Source organism: Rhinolophus sinicus, chromosome 2 (genome assembly GCF_057876585.1).
Source record: "Rhinolophus sinicus isolate RSI-liver-muscle chromosome 2, RSI-T2T, whole genome shotgun sequence".
Lineage (NCBI taxonomy): Eukaryota > Metazoa > Chordata > Mammalia > Chiroptera > Rhinolophidae > Rhinolophus > Rhinolophus sinicus.
Genome location: NC_142502.1, coordinates 67,654,613 through 67,674,834, shown reverse-complemented (window position 1 = coordinate 67,674,834; position 20,222 = coordinate 67,654,613). Strand labels below are relative to the sequence as shown.

The following is a 20,222-nucleotide window of genomic DNA, read 5'->3' as shown; positions in this document are numbered from 1 at the left end:
CCAAGTCAATACTGTCCTTCAGAGGTCTGACCTGGAGACTCCTGGCTGAGCGACATCAGCCAGGCATAGAATCTCCCTGGTAGATCTCCTCCCCTGAGAGTTCCCTTGCCCTCCTCCCCTTCTATATAGCCTCCTTACCACATGCCTCTAGACAGTGTCAAAATGTGCAACCCTATCTAAGCACCACTCATTAAAGCTTATTGTGTGTGTGTCATTTATTTTTTGTTCATGAGGCCCCAAATCCCTCAAACCCCACATAGAAATTAAGCTGTACTGGGATCCTGGGACTAGAGGACCAGCACAGCAATCCCCTACCTAAAATTGATAAATTTCTAGTGAGAATAATAAAGATAAAGAATTCACAAATCAACATAAGAAATTAAATATGGGATGTCATTATAGATTCAGCAGCCATTAAAAAGATAATAAGGGAATACTCTGAATAATTTCACACTCATAAATTCATAGAAGAAATTGACCAATTTCTTGAAGACCACAAACTACCAAAACTCAACCAAGGTGAAACAGATGATCTGCATAGCCCTATAACTAATAAAGAAATGTGATTATAATTTTATATCTCAAAAAAAGAGAAAAATAAACCTCCCAAAACTAATATTTAACCTTGCTGATTTCTTTTTCGAAGATATTTTTTCCATTATTTAATTGTTTGTTTTTCTAATATTCCTTGGGATTTTCTACATAGATAATCTGTATGTATTTTATTTCTTTTACTTGCCATATTGCAGTGGCTAGAATTTCCAGTACAATGTGAATAAAAATTATGAGAACAGACAACTTGAACTTGTTCTTGATCTTAGGGGGAAAGCATTCATTTTTCCACCATGATTGATGTAAATAATCATATTAGGTTTTTTGTAGATCCTCTTAATAAAGTTGACATAATTCCCCTCCATTAAGTCTTCAAATATTTGGTAAAATTATTTAACGAAACTATCTGAGCCTGGAGAACTCTCTGTATTACTTTTTGCAACTGAGTGTAAATGTACAAGCATCTCAATAAAAATTTTAATTAAAAATTAAATTTGGAAGTTAAAATTTAAAGGAGTGTTCAAAACATTTCTTTTTCTTTCCTCCTTTTTCTTTAAAAGGAGTAAAATGGAAATTTTAAGGTAAATGAAAATAAATAAATACAAAAAGATACAACAAGCCAAAGATTAAAGCAATGGGTTATAAATCAAAGAAGAAATTTAAAATATAGCATCAAGGAGCATGCTTCAGAGCAAAAGAAATTCCAAAACAACAACAGAGTTATTGACAATTTAAGTTGCCTTTGTAATAAAATAAATAAGAAGATGAAAAAGGAAAAAAGACAAGATAATATAGATACTTGGTGACATTACATTTGGAAATGATGTCTTACATTTGGCATCAACACAGGAGAGTTTGGAATAGGCTTTAAGATAGTCTCCTTTTTTTCCACTCTCATGTACCTAGTTTTGGGAGTAATTTCCTGTCATAAACAGGTTCCTGTTTGACAAGACCAGGATACATAGGCAAACATAAACCAAGACTAAAATAGACAGGCCTCATGTGTTTCCCAAATTCCCATCCATCTCCAGTCTTGACCTCTATTCTGAATTCAAGACCTGTATGCTCATTTGTCTTATTAACTCTTATACCTTTATCCTGTAGCTGTTCTAAATTCAAATCTGTGTAATAAGCCTTCTCTTGCTTCTCCTTGAAACCTTTTAGAAGAGCATCATATTTTCTTGATCTTTCAAATTGGAAACCTGGATGTCTTCCTTGAAACTTCTCTTTTCATTATTGCTCACATCCAAACATTTACCAAATTTGATATATTCTACTTCTTCCTTCCCTCCATCCGTTGCTTTGGTTTAGGTCACCATTATTTGTTTGTGGCTTACAAAATTCTCCTTACCACTCTTATGAGAAGATTCCCCCAAGTCATGTATGCTCAAATCAGTACACTATAGACTGACAGGAAACTCCAGTAAAATTTAAGATGAAATAAGTATAAAACGGGCCAGTTCTGGGGAACCTATAACATGTAATCACCTTAATTTGTCTAATAATGTATTCTAAACCCTTCACAATCTGACCCAACATTTCCTTCTGATAGCTACCTCTACTCAGGACTGGCTGCATATTTTGCAGGTCTCAGTGCAAAATAAAAATGTGATACCCCTTGTTCAAAGGTTAAGAATTTCAACTTGGCCACAGCAAAGCATTAAACCAAGCACAGTGTCCTTCAGATCATAAGGCTCTGTGTGAATGTATGGGTCACACATCCATGAAGCTGCCCTGATCCACCCTTAGAATGATCTATTCCTACCAGTTGGAATACCATTCATGCCATTTCATACCACAATACCATTTCATAATTACTTATCTTTGTACTCTTTATCTTCTTGGAATGCCTTTCCCTGTTTGTTCTGCTTTTAAATACAGCACAAAACATGACAGCAATGATACCTCTTGAATCAAACCTTCCCTTTGTTTCTCTACAAATTTAATTATTCTGTCCCATAGGTTGTGATATTACATATATATATATATATATATATAACTTTGAATATAATAGACTGCCTTTCATGATATCTTTTTCAACATGTCTTTTAGCAATTTTATCCTAGCTATTTTAAAGTCCCTGTCTGATAAGTTCAAGATCTGGGCCGTCTCTGTGTCTACTTCTATTGACTTTTTCTTGTATTGATCATGGCCCTGCTATCTTGTGTTTTTTTGTTTTTTTTTTCAATGTCTCCTGATTTTTTTATTGCATGAAAGACATTTTATATAAAAGAATGGCAGAGCCTAAAGTAAATATTAACTTCCAAACAAAAATTATTCCCCTTATTTTATTTATATGCTAGAGCAGAAGACTGAAACTGTATGGTATACAGTTGAATTGGGCTGACTATTAACACTGGCTTCCCCAGTTTTGAGGACGAATCTAGACTTTCCTTTCAGTGTGGCCTAGGATCTGAGTTCTGGTAAGATTTGGGAGTTCCTTTTGTGCTTTAGAACTGAACCACCAACTCTTTATACCATGAACAATAACCCTGTTTTATAGTTCAGCTGCCAACTTTTTGATTCCCTGGGAAGAAGTTTTTTCTCTCTAGCATCATACCTGTTTTTAAGCCATGGAGATGTAGTTACACCTGATTCCCATTCCCCAACCTTACTAGGGCAGCTATCTTACATGCCATGAAAGACTGAAATGTCTCAGTTTTCTCTTCTGTCCTGCCCCAGCCTGTATAGCTAAGGAACTGTGTGCCTCAGCTGTCCTACCCATGACCCTCCTCCCCTTCAGTGTGTTCTGTATTATACTTAGTGGAGGCCCTGCTCACCTCAGGAGTATCTTCCTCAGCAATCCTTACTTATTCCCAGCTTTTTGGCATAGTATTCTCAAGCACTACGTGAAGGCTTGTGGAAAATATTTGGTGGGTGGTTGCAGATTTGCTCTGTGGTTTAGCCTCCTTGGAAATCTAATCTCTCATGCCAGCCTACGCACGGCCATTAAAAGTTCATTAAAAGTTTAGCTGGTTTCTCCTTACCCCTTTCTATGGCAGGTACTCCTCCTCCGTTACTTTGCTTGAAATGAGAACAGCTGTGGAACACTTCTGTGCTATGAAGGGCTTGTCGTGTTTCTGGAAATTCATTTATTTAGGTTGCACTGCATCCTCACGTCTCTGAAGGATTAAAAGAAGAAGGATTTGTTTTTGAAGGTTATCCAGCTTCTTTTGGTTGTTAGGATGAAAGCAATGATTTCCTGTGACTTTCTATATCATAACCAGAAGTAGAAGTCTCATATCATCTTTATATAATTCCTTAGTAATATATTTAAGATTCCAAGATGTGATATAATTACCATACAATAGTTTTCTTTCATATTAAATGCTTCCTTGCATAATTACTTTCTTAGAGAGCAAGTTGATATATATGTAGTTTAAAAGATTAATGATGATAGAATAGTAGATTAGGCGAAGCGAATTTTTAAATTTTCTGTTTATTTGACCCATGTTTGTCCTTCAAAGGGATTCCTGCATCATCATAGTTCTCAGAACATAAGATGACCTATCCAATTTAAGATTTTTAAAGAAAAAAGTTATGAATCTTTCTTTTTGGGGTCAATTTCTTTAATGATCACAGTATTTTTTAGAGCCAGTAGGGCTGACATTTGAAACTGATGCTACTTCCATAAAGTGCAATAACTTTTAACAAATTCATATTCAAACAAAAGCATCTGGATTTCTTCTGTGGAGCCAAACTAGTCTAGGCACTTTCATACACATTGTTTCATTGGTACCTCACAACCGCCCTCTGAGGTACACAAGATTAATATAGGCAATTAATATTCCTCTCTTTTTATAGATGAATGAATTAAGGCTAAAAGATTTGATAGAGGTTGCAACATTGTTGTCAGTCTTTTAGCTCTATGTTCATACTTATTCTACTGCCTCTCTCACCATACTCTCTTAGAGATTATAGGTATTTAACCACATTTTTTAAGGTGTACTGGCTTTTAGAGTGTAACCTTATTCTTAATAAAGAGAACTAGTGGAGAAAACATGGTTGAATAATGTTTTCTCTTTTTTTTCCTTCTCCAAATGCATTATGCTATTTATTTCTGGAGAGTATAATCTCCCTATATACCTCTTGCAGGCTTGTACAGCCATAGTACCCAGGCACTCTGCAGAAAGATGAATTTACTCCAGTATAACATGTGAAATGGGTGGCAAATTGTTTTCTGAGCTTCATGAGCTGTACATAAATGTAGAGAGCTAAGATTGTCCTATGAACTCTTGATAGGTGTGTAATATAGTGTCCACACTGTTTTCAGTCGATCCCCGTTACCTAATGAATAAAGTCCCAACTGTTCTGACTGTCTTTGAAGGATCTTCATATTTTTTTGCTTCCTGCCTCTCTGGCCTTACAGGTCACACATGTCCCTTATATTCTGGTCATATTAATCCATCTACTATACACTAAATATGGAGATGAACCTTGGTATGGTGGAAGAAATAGTAAACTTAGAGCAGAAAAACAGAGATTTGAGGAGTTTATACAACCTTGACATGTTTCTAAACCTGCTTAGACATCATATCATTATATTCTTGTCTATATTATGAGTAGATCGAATAGAGGGCATCAAAGTTCTTTTCAACTTAAACCTCATATTGTTATATCCTTGTCTATATTATGAATAGATTGGAATGAGGATACTATCAAAGTTCTTTTTAAATTCTAACTTTTTTTTTTTTCAGTTAAGTGGATTTTTTTTTTCTGTTCCAACTTCTAGTTTGTTTGGTTTTTTTGATATCAACATAGTCCATATGAAAGCAATTGACATTTCAATTATTCCATACTGTTACCTTTGGAAAGAATTGTCTTAGCCAATATAGTTGGATAAAAATATGTCTTATAATACTCACTGGCTCAACTTATAAATCTTATTGTTTAAATTTATTATAATAAGAATGCCATATGAGATTTGTTTCTTATTGGTTTTGATATTGATAAATTGGGGCAAAAAAGCATTTTTAAAATTTAAATTCTCAAAGTTAGTTATGCTTTTAAAGAAAAGACATGAAGAGAAGCATTGACTTTCTTTACAATAACATTCAGTGTATGATTCCACCTGGATTAGAGAATTTTTCAGCATATTTCCATATTTAGGGACTGAATACAACTATGTTTCCAGAAATTTCTCAACCTCCAGTCTCACTGAGAAAGTAGCTAGACCATTTGTCAACAAAGGAGAGCATTTTCTGCTGAGGTAATTTACTAACCAGATGCTGAGATGGTCATTTCATGCCAGGGTACATTCTGCAGCCAGAGGCTACACCTTCTATTTTAGGTTTTATGACAAATCTTCTATGTTTTTAGAGGAGCTCCAGAAACTGACAGTGGTGAGACACTGTTTTTTAAACAGATAATATATCTGGATTGGTTCCCCTCAATATAAGTCCAGGAGACACCCTACCTACTTCATTCATCTAAATCTAATGCAGTTTTCCTCTTTGGGATCTTTCTTTGCTTTTAGCATCACACGTCCCAACCAATGACAACTGAATTTCTTCAATTCAGTTCTGTAAGCTAATTTAAAATAATTATTATTGATAATTTAACTGGATACAGAGCTGGTTCTTCTGAAGATGTTCTTTCCTAGGTCCAAGAATGTATGGTTTGCTTCATAAGAAATTAAGTACTTGACTTGAAATTTGACTTTCACGAGATTCCTTTGGTGCTTTGGCTGTAGTAACAATTACTGGCCACTGAATTGAAGCAGCCATTGACTGGTGACACCAAATAGTTCAATCATATTTCTCAAAAATGTTATTCATTAACACAACCAAAGTCACTTAGAAGTATAGACATCAACAAGGTCTCAGATGAAAATGATTTCAGCATTTTCATTGGAAATTTAAAAAGTAACGAAAATGGAATTCCTATTTTTGAATAAGGACTGATAATATACATACTCTGTATGTTTTCTAATTAAATTCCATCTCATGACAGCCTTGTGAGATGGGATTGCTCGTCTTTTACGGACAATAGAAAGGAGGTGCAGAAATACCTAGCTCCTTATCCAGTTTACTCAGTCAGATCTGTCTAACTCTAAAGCCCTGTGCTTTTTTTCAGGACACCTCCTTGACCTAAGCCATTTTTGCACTTTAAAATGTTCCTTTTATTACAAAAACAAAAGCCCCACAATTTTATCTCAGAGTTGGCAGAAGAGGTTGAGACGACTCAAAAGCATCAGTACAGGAAACATTGTTTTCTTCAAAAACTTCAAATGTCTCTCCTTGAAAATGGTTAACTTTAAACATAATTTAAATCAAACAACTACTTCAGTGCTTAAGAAAAGAGAAAAGACAGTGAAAGGAAGAATAAATTTTGATCTAAACAAAACAACAAAGATACATGAAAGTTAAAGTGAGGGGTGTGTTCACTCTTATTTACTTCAAGCCTCTATTTTTTAAATGCTTTTTTTCTTTAGCAAAAAAAATGTAATACAAAGGTTAAATATGCACATCTAGGCAAACACGGTAAGGTACGCAAATAGAACTTAAATTATTTTATATAACTCTTGGCATTAAGGCAAAAATAAATTGAGCTTTTTCTGTTTGAGCTATATATAATCACTCTAAATAAATTTTGGTGAATATGTATTTATATGTTTCTCTATTAAATTCACTCTTGTTTGTACATCTTGACATATAGAGATAGGTCCCAATAAAATTAAGAGCTTGACAGAGGAGATAAATAGTTTCATTTATTAAGAATTTAGGCAAATTAATGATTGACACATGGACTGATTTATCTTATGAGAGTTATGGACAGGGGTAAAGGTGAGAAAAACAAGAAAAATATAGTTTTGTCTACCCAAAGACATCAAAATACCATCCCCTAAAGTCAGAACCAAAATGACCTAACAATGGACTGAGAGAAGTGAATTAAACACAGGTTACAGAACTTAAACATGCCAGACTTATTTTTCTTGGTAATGAAACGTAGCAGAGTAGTATTTCAGTTCTTTTTACAACCTGGATGTACCCCAGTTGCAGGTTGTGCTGTAAAACTGGAAGTTCCCCAGAAGCTATGGGCACATAGTTTCACTGGGCAGTGAGGAAGGCATGATGATAGATAATTATTCCATCAGGTGCCACTAATATTAACATCACTGGTGTCATTATTCACTGAGTGATGAGTAAGAGAACTCATTTTTTCTCCAACTCATTTCACACATATGGCATTGGGAAAATTTCGTTTTAAACAGGGAAACAAAGGCCCAAGTGTTACTGAAAATACAGACAGTGTAACTGTGGAAATAAATTTAATTGTTCCTATAAGTCTCCTAAATTACTTAATACCAAAAAGGAAAAAAACAAAATGTTGTTCTTTCAGCCACAGCTACTATAACTTCTAGATGAAACATTAATATCCTCTCAGTTAGGCACAAATTGTTGATTATATTTTCTTTTATAGAAATGTTTTAGATGCTATAGATATAGATATAAATATAGATATAATCTGCACGTGTGTGTGTCTGTGTCTGTGTCTGTGTGTGTGTGAGAGAGAGAGAGAGAGAGAGAGACAGAGACTGATATACACTCATTTTGTATAAAGGACATAAAAATTGAAGTATTTGTGTAAAATGAATTCTATATGCTATATTTGCATTACATACACAGTAAATTGTAACTAACTGTCTAATTTCCTAGAGAGACAAATTTAAATCACTCTACATACAAATGGGTTTATGTTATGTTAATTAGGAAACCATTACCACTGATTCTTTAGGATTCTGTAGGAAAGGAATACGGGATAGATGGAAAATTCTTTCTAATATCATTTAATGTTTTATCTGAAAATCTCATTGTAGTTTCTCTTTTTACTCCAGTTTTGATAATAAATAAATCCATAGGACTTTGATTTACAGAGAGGAAGGAGCAAATCTTTCATAAGATTTAGTTTTATAAAGGAAAATCATGAATTTGACAATTTAAATGCCAGTTTTTCTCCTTTATTCATATTTATATTTAATAGCTAAGAAAAAAGGAGGCATTTTACACATGATATAGCAGTAAGCTCACTAAAATAACTCAAAAAAGTACAAAGCAGTCTATCATTTACATCAGAAAATAGCTAGACGTTTTGCATTATTAAAACTGACTAAATATATGACTTTGCTAATTTTTATGAAGTTTGTGTAAAATACTCTCCTAGCTTTACCAGTCATGGTGAGAGCTAAGTGATGTGTGGCAGCCACTGAGACATGACCAGTAAGTCCAAGATACTATTGTTAAACTGTGGTTCCTAATCCTGACTCCTCTTTCCCATTTCTCTGAGACTTTTTAAAGCTACATAAGCTCAGGCTGCACACCAACTAACGGAACCAAAATTTCTGGTTCTATATACCAGGCATCAGACTTTGCCCAGTGTTCTACCTTAAAGTCAGAGCTGAAAAGTAGCATTGTCTCTTAACAATATAAGAGAATGAAGTTGTTAAAGGATAAAATACAAAGGGACCAACAGGAAAAACAAAACAAACCAAAAAAAAAAAAAAAAAAAAAAAAAACAACACTTATTTACTGGTGTAATGGATTGAGTTCCAATATTCTTTTATATAAATGAGGACTTTTTCCTTCACTAACCATTGTAACAGTTGAACATATTCACACATAAGTTTAGAAGCTATTTTAACTGCTATATTTAGATGGAAGAAATAGAGCAAATAAACAGCTGCATGTTTAAGTAGCTTCTCCTATACTGTATCCAAGGGTTGGCAAATACTTTCATTTATTCAACAAATATTTTTATGGGATTAATGATAATATGCCAGGAATCATTTTCAGATGGAATCATGGAATTGAGTCAAACATAACCTCTCCATTCAAAGTAATTTATAGCCTGAATGAATGTGTGTGTTTATTCAACATATATAATTGAGTCCTATTATATATCAAAAACTGTTCTAAGCTCTAGGGATATGTCAGAAAACAAAATAGACTACAATCTCTGTTCTGTGGAGCTTATTTTCCAGGGGGAGAAACAGGAAATAAAATAAAAAAAGATTAGACATGAGGGAGATGAGAGCAATAAAGGAGGATAAGAGATAAGGGCAGGGAAAGAGTCAAGTGCAATGCCAAGTAGGAGAGATAATTGAGAAGGGTGTCATTGAGAATGTGACATTTAAGTAAATACCTGAAGGAGAGAAGGTGCAAGCCATGTGATTATTGAAAGAAGAGGTTTTCAGGTAGAGAAAAAGGTATGTGCAAATGCCTCCAAGCTCAGAGCTTGTCTAAAGAGTTCAATAAAGAGCAAGGAACGCAGCCAGCCAGTAAGGCTGGAGGAGAGGGAGGAAAAAACTAGTGTGAGGTGAGGTCAGAGACGTGACGGAGGCCATATGATGCAGGGGCTTGTCAGGATTGAACGAGCAGAGGAGCCAGCGAAGGGTTTTGAGTAGAGGATTGACAGATCTGACTTTCCTTTTGAAGAATCACTGCAGACACTGTGATGAAGATTGACTAAAGAGAGCAAATATTGAAGGAAGAGACCAGGTAAGCTATATTACAAGATTCCAGATGAGACATGGTCCTTTGAAGAAGATATTCTGAAAGTAGGAAAAAAAAAAAAAAAAAGGGTGTATGACTACAAAAGAGTGCAGTGAAGGCTTTGTATAGGTTTTGTGAGCCTTCAAATAATGAGTAATAATAGAGCTTCTGGAAAGGAGGAAAAGAACATTCCTCATAAAGGTAAAAATAAACAGAAGTATGTATTTAGGAGTGATTGGCTTATATGAGAGTGCAGGAAGCCTGGCATGGGTGATGGAATTGGGACTTGGGATGGAGAGTGAAAGACCTTGTGTACGATGCTGAGTAGTTGGACTTTATCATAAAAGCAATGAAGGAATATCAAAGAGTTTTAGATAATCTGGACACAATGTGGAAGACAGTTAGGATGAGGAGCGATTGGAGACAGACACTATTTAGAAGGTTCTTGCCATGGTCAACGTAAATACATATTTGCAGTTATGGCAAGAGCTATAACAATAGCGTATGTGAAACACAATTGCGTAGGCGGAGAGGAAAAAAAAAAAAAGCTGAATAGAAGTACCAAGAATGGCTTAATTGTGGAAGTAATCCTTAAACTGGGTCTTGAGAAATTAGGAAATTATTTTCAGTTATAAATTATAAAAAGAAATTCCTCACAAGGCGAGTATCAAAGGCACAGAGGCCTGAAAAAGCATGGTAAATTAGAGTCTGTAAAAGGTGATTGGAGCATAGGGCATAAGCGGAGAAAGGAAGATGAGAGCAGGAGGCCAGGGCAATGATTCCATGGCATTTGGACATGGTTCTAGTTCTATAGGCAATGGGGAGCCAATTAAAGATATTAAGTGTGGTTATAATGTACTTGGATTGATACTTTAGAAAATTCCTCTGTGTTACTGCTCAGGAAGAAATGGAATTTGGTAAGACTGGAGAGAAGAAGACTGGACAGTAGACTCCTGAAATGGTCTAGGACAGAAATAAAGGGTTGCATTAGAACAGGAGTAGTTGTTGTATAAAGAGGATGAATTCAGGAAGTATTTAAGAGACTAAAGCAACTGATAAATTGCATGTAGAAAAGCAGGGGAGAGGAAAAAATTTCAATGGCAGATACGTTTCTGTCTGGGGCCACTAGGTTGATGGCGATACATTAATCAACATAGAAAGTAAAGAAAATGGAGCAGATTAGATGATGGGGGTGGGAAAGAATTCATCTGGTTCTGGACCTACTCAATTCTATATAGACCGCTCAGATTTAAATGTTTCATAAGCAAATGAAAATATGTATAAGAGCTCAGTCCCTGCCACGAAACAGGCATTCAATAAATATTTTCTCAACTTTGAGGTGCAACATTGTAAGTAAAATGAACTTAGACCAGATTAACTGTCCCCTCAATATGTTTCATTTCTTCAAAGAAAATTTTTTAAATTATATTTCATATTATTCATGCATTGGATAATGCATTCTGTCCTCTAGCCCAGCTGTCAGTGTTAAATTCTTTGCTATACAACATACCTGTGGCCCAGACTAAAATCAACACTGTGATGGGAGAGAAAATGGCTCGGAATTGTCTCCCAGATAGAATTCCTAAAACGTTGTCACTTACCTTTGGTAAGAAATTTGAAAAGGCTTACTTTCACTTAATCTTCTTAAATAGTTAATTACTATCCTCAAATTAGAAAATCTTTCATTTGGATATAATCATGAAAAACACCACACATAAAAGAGAGACATGTAGTTGTGAAAATCCATTAAACCATTGGCCTGGAAAAAGAGAGGTGTAATGTATTCATTCTTTGAACTAATACTTTATTATGGTTCTAGTAATGTTGCAGAGCTATTTTGCAAGGTGAATGGAAAAAGTACTAATACATAGTTTTTCATTAGGATAAAACATAACTCTGTTTAGTTCATCTAATAATCATTGCATAATTAAATAATCCAACAAATTAAATAACTTGTATAAAGAGGATGTTCTTTACAAAGTTATACTAAAAGAAAGTCCATGGAATTCTGTAATATGAATAAAAGCATTTTCTAACAATAAGTTCCCTACTCTTTGAGCTAAGAAAAAGATATTGGTATTTCTCTTTCATCATATAAAGGAGTCATAACACTGATTAATTTTGAAAATCTTATTTGACTGATGAGAATTAGTTAAAGGATTTTATGAATTCTGTATGAGTTAACATTATGAATTAGTAGAATATAAAGTGTGTTTTTCTTCCCATTTACACATTGATTTATTGCTTTGATATCAAATGTATAATTAAATAATGTAAATATAATTATAGTATAAATAATTACGTGTCTGTATGAGTTCTCTGTCAAAGGAAGGGAATCATGCGTATTTGAGGATAGTTAATTCTTATTTATACAATTTGTGCATGTCTCTTAGTATGTTTATCTAGAAAGAAATATTACATATTAAACCTAAATTATGTCTAAGATTCTTAGTCTGTTGTATATTCCTCCTAATATAATAACTATGAAAAACTTGAGAGAAAAGAGCCTCATTATTAATAGCAGCAAAATTCACTAATACAACATTTAAGATAGGCCATTTATTTCATTGATCCTGAAAATCTCACATCATGGTAATATTATTGACCTTATTTACAGTCAAGAAAAATGAAACTTAGAAAAAATAAGCACTTTGCCCCAATATCACATAATGATAATTGGCAGAGTGATTTTCTTGGCCCCAAGAATTTATATTAATTCATAGTTAAAATCTTAATATCTGTCCTCTAACACAAAAGTACTGAGAGCACAGAATGGTAATGAAGGATGGTCATGCTTCTGATCTTCCAAAAGTAGGATGTGCTCTTTGTGTTATGTCACATGAATGAGAATAACCTTTCCTTAGCTCATGCACAGTCTCAGCTAATTCCTACTGACCACTAACCATCCAAGGGTCATTTGGAAGTGGTATCTGCAATATTGGAGTAGCATCTTTGTGACTTAGAGGAAATAACAATGAATAAAAAGTCGGTCTCTGAGTTCCACTCTTGATTCTGTCACATGACTTTGGTTCATGTTTAGAGGAGTCAGACCAGCTGGCCACTCTGGATCTATCTTTCTGTGGCTGTGCCATGAAGAATGAATAGATAATCTTTAATGCTTTTCTTTGTACTGTCTAATTGGCCAGATCAGGATTCAATGCATGTCCTTGGCTTCACTTTTGCAATGAATAGAGAACTTCTACATATTGAGGGGTTGGCGCAGTAAAGAAAGATAATAATATGTTCTATGGTTTATAATAGATGTGAAATGACTAAATGAAAAGTGGCTTGGTTTTAAAATTTGAACCCTAGGTCAGCATTTAAATAGTGAATAATTACAAAAAATGTATTTTGTTCATAGTATAATTTTAGTTAGTTCCCATGTGCAGCCTCGAATCAACAGTTAAACCAATGGTCCCATGGTCTTGCCCACCATCAAAACCACTGCTAGAAATATCCAAACACAGTTAGGCAAGATTAAAAGTAGTGTGTTGTGGCTGTGGTGAAACCTGGACACAAATGTTTGATGTTATACTGTGCCCTGGAAGAGAATCTAAGTGGAACATTAAGGAAGAGGCCCATTTTTTGAATGTATGGGTCACTCAGCTCAGAATCAGAACCTCAGAGCTCCTAATTCCATCTGTGATATTTGCCTTTAACTAAATGTCTTGAAAATGCTCTTATAGTTCTTTATGAGAAAACAGGCAGGCTGTTCATGTAATATCATAGGGAAAATTTTCTTATATAGTAGGCATAATACAAATGTAATATAGACAAAGTAATAATTGCAAAATATTTAATGTCAGTTATTCAGTTCTTTTTATGACTTCTGATGTGAAACTTTAAAGAAAAATAAGACTTTCATAGTTTCATTCAGGTGAGCATACCAAAGCAACTCTAAGCAGACAGGATTTTTTAATTACAGGGAAACAGAAATTAATCTTTTCAAGAGGAATGTAAACAATGATATTCAGGAATCTAGCCAGATATAGTTTTTTAAAGGACTTGCTCTGTATCCTATGAGTTATCCTTAATAAATACTTAGTTAACACTTTCCTTATGCTCTCTGAGGTCTGTTTCTAATAGAATATACAAACTCACCATCTAGATGGCCGCAAAAGTTCTGACCCTACTATCCTGATTTCCAATTTAGTAGGAAAACTATCAATTAACTGTTTTGTCCAAGGATTCTGAAAATAGGGTTGATAACCAAAAGACAAATAATAGCTTCATATACAAGGTCTGAAAATTAAGTTTGTGAACTCATCCTAGAAAAAGTGCTACATACCTCACTGCTGAATATCACTACTACGGTCACCTTCAAAGTACTCCCCTTGGGGAGCTATGCACTGATAACAGAGCCTAGTTCACCCTTCAAAGCAATTTTGAAACTCTTTCTGGAATGGCCATCAGAGCTGTCATCGTATTACCCTTGATGTCCTGAATGTCATCAAAATGTCTTCCTTTCAATATTTCCTTTATCTTCAGGTAAAGAAAGATGTCATTGGGGACCAGATCAGCTGAGTAGGGAGGGTGTTCCAATACAGTTATTTGTGTGCTGGCTAAAACTCCCTCACAGAAGTGCCGTGTGAGCTGGTGAATTGTTGTGATGCAAGAGCCATGAATTGTTGGTGAAAAGTTCAGGTCATTTTCATCTAAGTTTTTCACACAGCCTTTTCAGCACTTCCAAATAGCAAACTTGGTTAACTGTTCGTCCAATTGGTACAAATTCATAATGAATAATCCCTCTGATATCAAAAAAAGTTCAGCAACATCGTTGCAACAAGTTCACAAACATAGAAAACATATTTCAGAAATGTTATTGGTTTGGAAAAGAACTTGAAAAATCAATGAAGTTTTGAGAACATTCTCAAGAGGGCTCTATACTATTCATGAAACAGCGAACACTAGAGCGATAAGCAATTGCTTACTGCTTAGTTTTGAGGAACTACAGGCAAGACATCATCCTATGCTTCTTCCTAATAAATAAAACCTGATTATATTTTCGTGTTTTTACTGCCATTAGTATCAATTCGAAACTTTCAGATTGAAACAGTGATATGTATTCAATGATCAGATTAGTAAAAATCTGTCGTCTAAAACCCTCCACACAACTTATTTTTTTTTCTATTATTGCTCTTGTTAAAAAGGGTACCACAATAGTGATCCAAGCCAACATTCTCGTCTCACCTTCCCTTACCCTGGTCATTGCCAAAGATCTTAACTTCTCTTCCATGTCATGAACACATGCAAAATTTTCCACAGGAGTCCTGCGGACACTTTACACAGCACTGCACAGCTTCTAAATGCAGTCACAGCCTTACAGCTACAACTACAATTGTCCCCACACATTGCTCAACACAGCAGTTGGGAACCACTCCACCTTATTTCTTGGAACTTTCCAAGGCAGATTCAAAGTTCTCTTCTGTAGCTTTTTCTGCCCTTCGTGTTCCTCTATCAATTCCAATGGAATTCACTGTCGTCTTCCTTGCCACACTCTGCAGGCAGGTTGGTTCATTCCTTCTCTCTCTCTTTTTTTTTCTCTCTCCTTCCTTCACACTCATTCCCTCTCACTTTGTTTCTCTCTTTCCCTCTAGTCGCTGAGCCAATTGAGGACAAAAAATGTGTTTTTCATCTTTGTATCTGCAGCATATACCAAAGTATCTGACATAGAGTGGATACTCTATGTGTTCAGTAAGTGTTGTTGAATTAAATTGCTCTGCTTTATGGAGCACTGCAGGCCCTGGAGTACTTTTCCAAACCAGGAGTACTTTAATCATGCCAACTGGCATCCATCTAATTGTAACTCCTAAGCCAAACGTGGTGGGCAGCAGAGAGCTTCTAAAAATACAGGTTCAAGGGCCCCACTCCAGAACTACTGAATCAGAATCTACTTCCAAGAAGCCTGAAAAATGGTATCCTGAAAAAGTTCTACAGCAATGCCAATGAAAGCTTTAGTAGAACCCTTTTAAATTCTAAGAAAGTAGGGATAAACTCCTTAGGAACAGAAGCTCCTATTTTGTAAGACAGCCTGTAGGAAAGCAGGGTGACTTGAGAAGCATTCACAAAATAAATGCATTACACTATCTTATATCTTTTACTACATCAAGTAACATACTAAAGAGCTGCTATCAAGACAGGAACTTAAATTATTTAAGGATATGGGGAAATTCTTTGTAAAGATAAAAATTTTAAATGAAATTTCTCCTTTTTGTGTGAAAGTATTTAAAAGCAAACACACTTATAATGCTTGGTAACCATTTTCAGTTATATTTATGTTTGAAATATATATATATTTTTTGCATAGCCACTTATATATTTGTTCGTTTTACTATGCCAAATAAATTTGCAAAGGCCAATGTAGATCGTGGAATTTGCATTTGAGTTGGGATTGTTAGAAACCTGAGTCACCCTTTCCCTTTTCTCCTTGTTGGATGATTTCTATATTCTTTCTGCCAAGATACCTCTAGGATAATCATGTTTATGTATAGAAGTGTTTTAAATCATCAATAGGAAAAAGGATGTGCTATTCAAATGGTATTGGGGAAATGCTAGGCTAAGAAAGTCAAGAACTTCCAAATCCTCCTTTGCTCCAGGCACTTCTCCTCCAAGTGAGTTTTCCAAGGGGGATATAAATATAATAAATACAGGGAAAGTGGTAGAGTAAAGCAAAATGCCACCTGCATTTTGCTGAGAAGTGACCCAAACTCAAATATTGCTGTCATTGAAAACCTGGGAAAGAGTACACAATTTAGGCTTAAGAATGCTTTCTTTTCTCCTTTCCTTCCAGCTGAAACCTAAATTTGACACTTTACCTTGTTTGGGTCAGGATATATCAGACAGGATAATGAAGAGATGAGAGTGATAGGCTCACTAATAAGAAATTACTTGGCCTTCCCCTGGATGAAAGATATTCTTCGCCTATTACCATAGTTTTTAGAGGAAAGGGGGAAGAAGTTAATCGGTGATTGTCTGGGCTTCTTTGCAACTTAGATGAAGGGAGAGGATAAAGCCAAAAGAAAACCAAACAAACAAAAACAAATTGTCAGTCTCCTTTCAATTCAAGAGAAAGTATTGTCATGGAAAGGAGACCTAGGCAGAGTGTATGTGAACTTTAATGAAACCAGTAAATGACCTTTCTGGGGGAGTAGAAGGCGGCGAGCTCAACGGTGAAGACCTTTTCTGGGGTGAGGAGAGAAGCTTCTACTCCACCTTCTTCTAGAGACCTAAGGCTACAATGTGTTGAGCCCTCACTATACAACAGACACTTTTCATAATCTACTTATGCAGAAATACATGAAGACCAACCAAATAAGAACAAGAAAAGGCTATTTATCCAGTGCATGTTATAGTGAGGGATCAGCTTCAAGGCAGACAGAGGAGTGGGAGAGCTTTATGGTGAAAAACGGGGAAGGCTTCAGGTGTGTGGAGGCTCTTGGCCTGGGGAAGCTATTAGCGAACTACCTAAAAATGGAGCATCCTATACCTTTGGTTAGGGGTGTATATTTTGTTTTCTTTAGTAGGTGCTAAATTGGAAGTGGGGACACACATTTGGGAAGCTGTCAATTACTAATGAAGTCTTGACCTTTTTTAGTCTGATTGCTACAGAAATTATTGTTGACTTTCTAAATTATTACTAGAGACAGCAGTCTGACTTCCTACAGGTATGACATATAGCAGGCAAGTTCTTGGGTTGCTTATTGAAGATAAGGGGTTGGCTTACTGGGCAGCTTGCTGCAGGATGTGGGTCAGAGTTCCGTTTTTATGTGTAGTTGGCCATGATCTGTTTGTATATTCAGTCTTCATTTACAATCTTGTTACCACTCTAAGAGTGATCAGAGAACCAGCAGTGTTAGGGGTCAATTGTGAGCTTGTTAAAAATGCAGAATATCAAGTCTCTCTCCAGATCTCCAGAATCAGAATCGCCCACGTGATTCTTATGCAAATCAATGCTTGAAAAACACTGGGCCATAATTCACCCTCATTGCAGTACCACAGGCAAGCACTATCCCTGTTTTAAAGACCAGGAAATAAAAGCTCAGAGGGGTTAGGTGACTGGCCCAGGCATGTCTAGTAGGTGACAGAGCTTGGAAATGAATCCAGCTGGATTCCAAGCTCTGCCTTTTGTACTCAACCTGAATGTAATCACTACCTTTTTTCAACAGATAAAGGACTAATAAGTGCCATAGGGTAAAATACTCATAGTACTGTGTGCCAAGTGAGACTGCAAGATAAATTCCTTTTACCAGGAAGTACTGGAAAATTAAATGTCAGTGCAGACTTTCGTAAGTCTCATTCAGGGACATCAAGGTTAGTGAGCATGGGGTCCCCAAGGCAAGGGCACTTCTGCTCTTATTGGAGAATCCTCAGAGGATCCCCAATGGAGCAGAGACTGTAGAGTTTCGACATGGGACATATCCTCCTTTTCATAGGAAATAAATAGAGTTATTAATCTACAATCATTATTCTTAAACAAGGCATAGCCCATCATAGAAAATATAATTATACAGATTGTAACAAAGGTTGAATCTTGCAATGTACAAAGAATTCCTGAATTCTTTGTCTAAAAATGCTTTTACCTTTTAAATGCTATGTTTTAGGGCATACAGGAGGACTTGCCCATGAAGTTCCAAAGAGAGAAAGTTGTGAATATATATCACCATTAAAACTGTCTCAAATATAATTAGAAGATTATAAAAGTGTGTTGTCAAGAAAACACAGTTTGTGCATCCAGTAAGGGATGACAACATTTTTTTCTTTTACCTCTGAAACAGTGATTTGGTCATGTTCAAGAAGCTTGGCTGTGCATTGTAGCCAGACCGTTCCAGGTTTCCAATGGCCAGGTGATTTACAGCAGCTCCTGGTTCCAAGTTCCCAATGGCCAGGTAAATTACAGAAGTTCCTGGAAAAAACAAAGGTGAGTATCAATTGTTGATTCACAAAGATTGATATCATTTGAAGTTTAAAATGAAAGCGTAATTATTTAAGTTTCATTCTTTTTTCTGTCTCTCTCAGTGTACACTCTACCTACAGTGAGCCAAGAAATGCTGTCAATTAATACTATTTTTTGATAAAAGATTACATATTTCATTGGAAAATAAAGGATGATTTAAAAAAGACTTCTCTAAATGTTTCTGTAGCCATATTGGAAAAAAATTAACATCTTTATTCATTCATGTTTTCTTCAGTGTAGTTATAACCAAGGTACCACACTTCACCTGATGACAAACCACAGAAAAGGAGGTATAAAGACTATAGAAATAAATAATGTAAATAGGGAGTGATCACAAAGTTCATCAAATGATAGCAGATGTCACTTTTTAAAATTCTTTACTACAAAATGTAATCAAAGATACTTTAAATATTCTTTAGTTTTATTTACTCCCAGTAGAGAGAAAAAATCTGATTTTGGATAAAGATCCAGTTGAACTTAGCTGAATTGTCTATTTAATAAAGAAATAACACACACAGTCCTTTAGGTAAACTTTCATAACAAAATTGGAATACATCATAACTGATATACCAGTTTTAAGTAATAATCTACCAGTAAGAGTTAGAAAAAATGAAGCACAGAGGTATATAGATTTTATATCTATATCTATCTATCTATCTATCTATCTATCTATCTATCTATCTATCTAATATACATATATTTATATCTATATAAAAAAATATATATATATATATACACACACACATATATACACATACACACACACATATATATGTGTGTATATATATGTGTGTGTGTATATATATGTATATATATATATATATATTTGTATATATATACTGAATATAGTTTTAGGCTTTCATCCTTTTTCTAGGAAATGAGCAGTCTCACCCTTACAGGTAAAGACATTAAGAAAAAAGGAAACCATTTCACTTCCTTTGAGACTCGAAACCTTTCTTAGGACATTGTGTTCAGGTTTAGGTTTTATTTGTACAGTAAGCTCAATACTGTGAAATCATGAAAACTTTGGGGGTCATTTTTCATGCATCAGAATACCAACCCACAGAGATACCAGACCTGGAGATAAACAGAGTACAAAATATTCTGTTGATCATGTCTTTCAAAAGTCTACTAGAGATGTTTCATGGAATCCCAGTCCTAAATGGAACTTAGTTTGAAAGTGACAAATCAGCTGAAAACAGTTGATTCCCTTTAATATCGAACAC

At 35.0% G+C, this 20,222-nt stretch overlaps 1 long non-coding RNA gene across 1 annotated transcript in view; it reads right to left on the bottom strand.

The window, feature by feature from the left end:
* The window catches only part of LOC148758793 (uncharacterized), a 73,388-nt gene extending 54,443 nt beyond the window's left edge, over positions 1 to 18,945 (bottom strand). Inside the window, exons 1-2 of the long non-coding RNA XR_016020268.1 lie at positions 18,807 to 18,945; positions 3,540 to 3,674 (exon numbers count right to left, since the gene is read on the bottom strand). This is a non-coding gene — a long non-coding RNA (uncharacterized LOC148758793). The remainder of the gene's footprint in view (positions 1 to 3,539; positions 3,675 to 18,806) is intronic.
* Between the last annotated feature and the right edge of the window lie 1,277 nt (positions 18,946 to 20,222).